We start from the raw sequence: 9,147 nt of genomic DNA on the forward strand, positions 1-9,147 counted from the left end.
TGCTTTCAGAACGCGATATGGGCATTTCGAGTTTCTGGTCATGTCTTTTGGGTTAACTAACGCACCAGCAGCGTTTATGGATATGATGAACCGGGTATTCAAGCCTTTTCTGGATCAGTTCGTTATTGTGTTTATTGATGACATACTGATTTATTCTCGGGGTGAGGAGGAGCATGCTTTCCACTTAAGATCGATACTGCAGACCTTGCGTGAGCATCAGCTGTATGCTAAGTTCTCGAAGTGCGAATTCTGGCTGGATCAAGTTACATTCTTAGGACACGTGGTGTCAAAAGATGGGATCAAGGTTGGTCCGACGAAGATTGAGGCGGTTATGGATTGGCAGAGGCCGAGGTCAGTTACCGAGATCATAAGTTTTCTGGGGTTAGCTGGCTACTACCGTCGGTTCGTGCAGGATTTCTCCAGAATATCTGCACCGATGACTAAACTGACACAGAAGGGTGTTAAGTTTGAGTGGACTGACAAGTGCGAGGCGAGCATTGAGAAGCTCAAAGAGATTCTGACTACAGCTCCTGTGTTAGCTTTGCCATCTGGCATTGAGGGGTTCACTGTGTATTGTGATGCTTCTCGTATCGGTTTGGGGTGCGTTCTGATGCAACATGGTAAGGTGATTGCCTATGCTTCTCGCCAGCTGAAGAAGCATGAGGTGAATTATCCTACTCATGATCTGGAGTTAGCAGCTGTAGTTTTTGCTCTCAAGATATGGAGGCACTATTTGTACGGTGCGACTTGCGAGATCTTTACTGATCATAAGAGTCTGAAATACATCTTTGATCAGCATGAGTTGAATCTGAGGCAGCGCAGATGGTTGGAGTTACTGAAAGACTATGATTGTACTATTCAGTACCATCCGGGTAAGGCTAATGTGGTAGCCGATGCGTTGAGTCGCAAGTCTTCGGGCAGTTTGGCCCATATTTCTGAGGTTGGGCGGAGACCCATGGTTCGTGAGTGGCATAGTCTGTTAGCTTCGGGATACGGATTTCAGGTTTCACAGAGAGGTTGTTTATTGGCACAGTTGCAGGTGCAACCAGTTTTGATTGATAGGATCAAAGCTTCACAAGCTGAGGATCCACAATTGAAACGAATTATGGATGAGATCCATCTGGATGGAAATTCTAAGTTTGCTCTGGCGGATGGAGTTCTCAGGTACGGTTCTCGACTGTGTGTTCCGGATTCGGATGGTATGAGAGACCAGATTCTGGAGGAAGCGCACAAGTCAGCTTACAGTGTTCATCCGGGTTCTACCAAGATGTACCATGACCTCAAGGGTACGTACTGGTGGAGCGGAATGAAAAAGGATGTTGCAGAGTTTGTGTCTAAGTGTTTGACTTGCCAGCAGGTAAAGTTAGAGCATCAGAGACCGTTTGGATATCTGCAACCGCTACCTATTCCAGAGTGGAAATGGGAGCGAATCGCTATGGATTTTGTGGTTGGTTTGCCACGTACCCGACAGGGGTATGATTCGATTTGGGTGATAGTTGACCGTTTGACCAAGTCAGCTCACTTCTTACCGATCAAGGTTACTTATCAGGCTTCGAAGTTGGCACAGTTGTACATCGATCGGATTGTGAGTCTCCATGGTGTACCAGTGTCGATAGTTTCAGATAGAGGTTCAGTTTTCACCTCTCGGTTTTGGAAGGCGATGCAGGAATCTTTGGGTACGAGATTGGATTTCAGTACTGCTTTTCATCCTCAGACTGATGGTCAGTCTGAGAGGACTATTCAGACTTTGGAGGACATGCTCAGGATGTGTGTTAGGGTAGCTGGGATACTCATTTGCTTTTGATTGAGTTTTCCTACAACAACAGTTACCATGCTAGTATCGAGATGGCACCTTATGAGGCTTTGTACGGGCGCAAGTGTCGATCTCCTATCTGCTAAGAGGAGGTTGGCGAGCGCAAGCTTTCAGGAGCAGAGATTATTCAGATTACCTCAGAGAATGTACCATTGATCAAGCGGAGACTGGAGACAGCTTTTAGTCGGCATAAGAGTTATGCTGATCCGAAGAGGAAAGACATGGAGTTTCGGGTTGGAGATTTCGTGTTTCTTCGGGTTTCGCCTATGAAGGGCGTTGTGCGTTTTGGTGTTAAGGGGAAGTTAGCACCGAGGTATGTTGGTCCGTATGAGATTATTGAGCGTATTGGAGCAGTGGCGTACAAGTTAGCATTGCCACAAGATATATCGTTGGTTCACCCAGTGTTTCACATTTCCATGTTGAGGAAATGTATTTCTGATCCTTCTCACGTGATAGTACCGCAGAGTGTTGAGATTGACCACGAGTTATCTTACGAGGAGCAGCCTGTAGAGATTGTTGATACACAGGTTCGTAAGTTACGGAACAAGGAGATTCCGATGGTCAAAGTTCTTTGGCGGAACCATTCTGTTGAGGAGTGCACGTGGGAGACCGAGTTGGATATGCGGAATCGCTATCCTTTTCTTTTTCCTTGAGGTACAAAAATTAATTGTTGTGTGAAGTTTTTGTAAGATTTATTTGTGCTTGTGTTATCTTAAGTGCTATGTGTTTATTGTGTTAAATTCGAGGACGAATTTTTTATAAGTTGGGGAAAATGTAATAACCCGTACAATTTTAATATTTAATTTGCGAGTTTCGAAAATACTTTGTGTCGTTTACGTATTTATTATTCGTTGGTTTGATTTGGGTTAGGGTATTTTTTTGGGTTTGATTTGGCCTAGGGCCTTTTTCTTTCGGTTGGGCCTTTGATTGGCCCAACCGAAGCTTCCTTTCACAGGTCTCGTTCGAGACCTGTGAAATTTTGCTGGTCTCGAACGAGACCAGCTCTTAACGTGCACAGGCACGATTCTCTCAACTTCAGCCCCAGATTCCTCGTGATCCTTTCCCTATTTTTAAACGTTTTGAAAACCGAAAATCTTCACCACACTACATACTACCCTAGACGCCATCCTTTCACCAAAATCTCTGAGATTAGACAGTGAGAATCATCCCCAAACTCTTGCTGCCATCGGTAAACTTTTGGTTTCAAAATTTCAGTTTTTGTTCAAATACGGCATCTCCGTTCATAATTGATATTTCCTTCGTTACAGAACTAAATTGAATTCCGTTTGATTCCTGAGATTGTAGACTCAACCATCTACAAGTCCGAGCTTAGTTTTTACACAACGGTACGTTATCCTTCTCGTAATTGCTGTAACCGTTGCCGCGTTTACGTAAATTCTGTTTTTGAGTTTTAAATCGATCTCTTGGGATTTCAATTCGTTTGGCAGCCGTTTGGAGGTCAAAATTAATTCCGTTTATTTCTCGTGAAAGTAGACTCACGCATCTACGTTTCTACACCTTTCGTTCGTCAAACGGTACGTAAACGAACCCGTAGTAATCGCCGTCGTCTCACCGTTTTTCATTGTTTTAAGTTGTTCTTGAGATTGTATTACTGCCGAATTGTTGGGTTGTTTTTCTGAGTTGATTCCTTGTGAAAAGGATTTTGATTTATGGTGTTCTTGATTGTTAAACGATTTGTGTGATTTTAGTCCGTCGTTTTGCTTCAGATTACTGAGTTCGATTTGGCTTTGTTTGATGGATAGTTTCTGCCATAAATCATAGTTCTCGGGGTTTATGATTTTGTGATCTTATTGAGCTTGATCTTGTTTAAAGTACTTGTTGATGACTATTATGTTCTTGCTTGATTGATTATGTGATATTGGTTAGTTTGATGGTTAAGAAATTATGAAGTTTAAATGCTTGTTGTGATGATTTTCGTCTCTGCAAATTGAAATTATGGAAGATGGGTTTGTATCATGGCATAATTGAGGAAGATGATTACTTGTCCTCATTCTATTGGCCATTGTAATTAGTTTTTGGCAAATAGTTTGCTTTGGTCATTAAGTTTTTGTGACTGAAATATAATGGTTCCTAAACTTATCTTTTAACTGTTTTAATTGATTTTTGATTTCAATTTGCGAATTTGATTTCGACTTATTAATTGACGTTTTAAATAATTTTAGTATTTATAAATTTGAAATTTATTTGGGCATTAATATTTTAACCTTAATTTAATATTAATCCTATTATGGCTTATATGTAATTTTATTAATTATCTATATTAAATGGGAATTGGGAATTTCTTTTAATTTGAAAGTTTGACAAATTAGTTATATTATTTTTAAGACCTAAAAATAATTTTAGAGTATTTAAAAATTAAATTAATAATTTTTAATAATTATTATTTAATTGATAATTTGATATTTTTGGATTAGGATGCCTTTGAAATTAAAGTTATATTTTTGCTTTATTTGGCTATGTAATTATTTGAGATATTTGCCGGTAATAATTAGTTACTTGGGTTTCAAGCTATTGAGTTCTATTTTGATATTGATTAATATTTTTATTAAATATTAAATTATAAAATGTGGTCTATAACTCTGGTTTTATGGTTGAGTCGGGTTAGAGTTGGGTCACCCGACATGTGGGATTAGCTTGGTAGTTTTAAGAAACTCGGCTACCCCACTATTTGAGGAAAGGATTTTATTTATTAATTAAATATTATTTAATTAATATTTTCGGATGATTTTTAAATATGAACTCAATATGCTTGATTTATTTACGGCATTATAATTTAAGTGAGGTTGTGTTTCTCTGTGTTTCTATCTGGATTATTTTGTGCGAGTCCTACTTGGTGTCTAGTATTCTTAGAGTTAGGGGTTGGAGCGATTTTAACGTATGATTTATTTTTAGACTCTTCGACTACTCGCGCTCCGGAGTCGAACCAGGGTTAGCTGTTTGCCAAGATCACGTGGATAAGCAAGCAGTGAGTTTGTAGTGCTATTTACCGCTTTATTAAGTACCGCATCGTATTTTAATATTAGAAATGTTTGTGAACTGTTTTTACGGATTATGGATCTGGATTGAAACGAGCTACTCGATAGGCTTGTATCGAGACTGTGTGCACCGGTAAGTAACTCTGGGAAACGGCAGACTAAAGTCTTGCTTACGCTGGTATATTTATATGACGAGGATTTGTTCCCGTCCACTCTGGGTTTATCGGTATGCTATGTCATACTTACGCTGGGATCATTTCAATACTGTTTTCCATAATCATATTATATTAGTATAAAAATGTTTTGATTTAAGGGTTTAAACTTAATAAATGTAAATAGTATTGCGAACTCATCTCAGTATATCTGACCCCGTTGTTTTCCCAAATTTTCCAGGTTTATGATTTGAAAGCTGGTCCACTCTGATTCTTTTGATTCCTCGGAGGTTTTTATGTTATTTAAACTAGTTACTATTTTCGAACTCTTAGACCGCAGTAGAACTAGTTTATATATTACATTCAATATTACACTTTGGGATTGTCGAATTTGATCGACTAATTATTATTAGCATATTTACGCTGGAATATTTTATTATTATATTTAAGGCATGCTGTGGGATATTTTCAGCTACTTAAGTTATTTACATTAGAACTGTATTATAAATTGCTAGACTTAGGTTGGAGTCTCGGTTGCCCCCGAGCAGTTTTCTGCAGGTTTAAATGTTTATTTAATTTCCGCAAGGCTTGCTACGGGTTTTGGTACAACCATACCCATACCCTAGCGCCGGTCACGAATCATGAAATTGGGTCGTGACATAGTGGGTTGGACCCATCAGTGAGTTGGACTCACAACTTGAGATTAATGTTTGGGTTTGATGATATATGACTAGTGTGTTTGTGGATTAGGATTTCAATCGGATCCTGTACTAGGCAGCATATGTTTTGAATGCTTTGGCATTATTTTATGTATTATTTTAATACTTATTAGTATATGTATGAACTTACTCAGTATATCCCCATATACTGACCCCTCACAGATTTTCTTTCAGGTTAAAGACGATATTGACGTAACTGACTTCTATCCTACTTCCAGAAGTCTGTATTTTTGAAAGTTTGTAAAGAAACAGTACTTTACTCTTAGAGCTGCAGTAGATAAGTGTTTTGCCAGTCATCTTATAATGTATAGTTCTCTGTAAATATAACTTTAATGTTTTAAAGTTTTAAATGTTTTACGCTTGCTGCGTTATTTATAATGTGAGTGCCAGAGAATATGTATGCCTGGCATGTGTTTCCAGCATGACACATATTTATGTCTGTCATGCGTGACGTATATGATATTTGTGAAAAATTAGTTTACGTTTTTAGGCTTGCTACAGGTTTCGGAGGAACCACTCCCATTCCCTAGCGCCGGTCTCGGCCCTGAGATTGGGTCGTGACAGTTTCGTAATGTTTGTAAACGTTTGGCTTAAATTACTAAAAAGGTGAAATGCTTGGATTTGTTTCGAAATGTTTTAAACGTTTGGCTTAGCAAAAACGTTTGGCTTAAATCGCTAAAAAGATGAAACGTTTGGATTTGTTTTGTAACGTTTTAAACCTTTGGATTAAATAGCTAAAAAGGTGAAACAGTTGGATTTGTTTCTTAACGTTTGTAAACGTTTGGCTTAAATTGCTAAAAAGGTCAAACGCTTGGATTTGTTTTTCGTAATGTTTACAAACGTTTGGCATAAATCGCTAAAAGGGGAAACGTTTCACCTTATTAGCAATTTAAGTCAAACGTTTACAAATGTTACGAAACAAATCCAAGCATTTCACCTTTTTAGCAATTTAGTCAAACGTTTACAAACGTTACGGAGCAAAACCAAATGTTTCTCATTTTTAGTGATTTAAGCCAAACATTTACAAACGTTGCGAAACAAATCCAAACGTTTCGCCTGTTTAGCAATCTAAGCCAAACGTTTACAAACATTACGAAACAAGCGTTTCACCTTTTTAGCTATTTAAGCCAAACGTTTACAAACGTTGCGAAAGAAAACAAAATGTTTCCCCTTTTTAGCGATTTAAGCCAAACTTTTACAAACTTTACGAATTAAATCCAATCGTTTTACCTTTTTAGCGATTTAAGCAAAACTTTTAGAGATTTAAGCCAAACGTTTATAAACGTTTAGTTTTGTTTCGTAACATTTGTAAACATTTGGCTTAATTTGCTAAAAAGGTGAAACATTTGGATTTGTTTCATAACGTTTGTAAACGTTTGGCTTAAATCGCGAAAAATGGGAAACGTTTGGTTTTGTTCCGTAACGTTTGTAAATGTTTGGCTTAAATTGCTTAAAAGGTGAAACACTTGGATTTGTTTCGTAACGTTTGTAAACGTTTGGCTTAAATTGCTAAAAAGGTGAAACGTTTGGTTTTGTTTCGTAAATTTATAAACGTTTGGTTTAAATCGCTAAAGAGGTGGCTTAAATTGCTAAAAAGGTTAAACGTTTGGATTTGTTTCGTAACGTTTATAAACGTTCCGCTTAAATCGTAAAAAGGGGAAACGTTATGATTTGTTTCATAACGTTTGTAAACCTTTGGATTAAATCTTTTAAACTGTTAAACATTTGGATTTGTTTCATAACGTTTGTAAACGTTTGGCTTAAATCGCTAAAAAGGGGAAACTTTTGGATTTGTTTCGTAACCTCTGTAAATGTTTGTCTTAAATCGCTGTAAAGGTGAAACGTTTGGATTATTCGTTTGTAACGTTTTTAAACGTTTGGCTTAAATCTCAAATATGGGAAAACTTTTGGATTTGTTCCGTAATGTTTGTAAACCTTTGGCTTAAATCGCTAAAAAGGTGAAACGGTTAGATTTGTTTCGTAACGTTTGTAAACATTTAGCTTAAATCGCTAAAATGGGGAAACGGTAGGATTTGTTTTATAACGTTTGTAAACGTTTGGCTTAAATCGCTGAAATGGGGAAACGTTTGGATTTGTTTCGTAACGTTTGGCTTAAATCGCTAAAAATGTGAAATGTTTGGTTTTGTTCCGTAACGTTTGTAAAGATTTGACTTATATCGCCGAAAAGGTGAAACATTTGGATTTGTTTCATAACATTTACAAATGTTTGGCTTAAATCGCAAAAAAGACAAAAAATTTGGCTTTATTTCGTTACGTTTAAAAACGTTTGGCTTAAATAGCTAAATATTGGAAACTTTTGGATTTGTTTTGTAACATTTGTAAACGTTTCGCTTAAATACCTACAAATGTGAAATGTTTGGATTTGTTTCGTAACGTTTGTAAACGTTCGGCTTAAATCGCTAAAAAGGTGAAACGTTTGGATTTATTTCATAACGTTTGTAAACGTTTGGCTTAAATTGCTAAAAAAATGAAACGCTTGGATTTTATTCGTAATGTTTGTAGACGTTTGGCTTAAATAGCTAAAATGGGGAAATGTTTGGATTTGTTTCGTAACGTTTGTACACGTTTGGCTTAAATCGCTAAAAAGGTGACACATTTGGATTCGTTTCGTAACGTTCATAAACATTTGGCTTAAATCGCTAAAAAGGTTAAACGTTTGGATTTGTTTCGTAGTGTTTGTAAACGTTTGGCTTAAATTGCTAATAAGGTGAAACGTTTGGATTTGTTTCACAACGTTTGTAAACGTGTGGCTTAAATCTCTAAAAAGGTGAAAAGCTTGAATTTGTTTCGTAACGTTTGTAAACATTTGGCTTAAATCGATAAAATGGGGAAACGTTTGGATTTGTTTCGTAACGTTTGTAAACGTTTGGCTTAAATCGCTAAAAAGGCGAAATGTTTGGTTTAGTTTCGTTACGGTTGTAAACGTTTGGCTTAAATTGCTAAAAAGGTGAAACGCTTGGATTTGTTTCGTAACATTTTAAACGTTTGGCTTAAATCACTAAAATGTGGAAACGTTTGGATTTGTTCTGTAATGTTTATATACATTTGGCTTAAATCGCTAAAAAGGTAATACATTTGGTTTTGCTTCGTAACATTTGTAATCGTTTGGCTTAAATCCCTAAAAATGTGAAACATTTGGATTTGTTTCGTAACGTTTATAAATGTTTTGTTTTATTTTGTAACGTTCGTAAACGTTTGGCTTCAAACGCTAAAAAGATGATACATTTGGATTTGTTTCGTAACGTTTGTAAACATGGCTTCAATTGCTAAAAATGTGAAACGCTTCGATTTGTTTCGTAATGTTTGTAAACATTTGACTTAAATCGTTAAAAAAGTGAAACGTTTGGATTTGTTTCGCAACGTTTTAAATGTTTGATTTTGTTTTGTAACGTTTGTAAACGTTTGACTTCAATCTTTAAAAAGTTGAAACGTTTGGATTTGTTTCA

General features: G+C 36.6%; 1 long non-coding RNA gene across 1 annotated transcript; it reads left to right on the plus strand.

Annotated features, from left to right (window-relative positions):
• The first annotated feature begins 3,277 nt into the window (after positions 1–3,277).
• LOC130014908 (uncharacterized) lies at positions 3,278–5,352 on the plus strand. The gene is made up of 3 exons (XR_008789657.1): positions 3,278–3,348; positions 4,727–4,799; positions 5,203–5,352. It is a non-coding gene; the product is annotated as an uncharacterized LOC130014908 (long non-coding RNA).
• The last annotated feature ends 3,795 nt before the right edge of the window (positions 5,353–9,147 follow it).

The sequence above is a fragment of the Mercurialis annua genome, linkage group LG8, assembly GCF_937616625.2.
Source record: "Mercurialis annua linkage group LG8, ddMerAnnu1.2, whole genome shotgun sequence".
Lineage (NCBI taxonomy): Eukaryota > Viridiplantae > Streptophyta > Magnoliopsida > Malpighiales > Euphorbiaceae > Mercurialis > Mercurialis annua.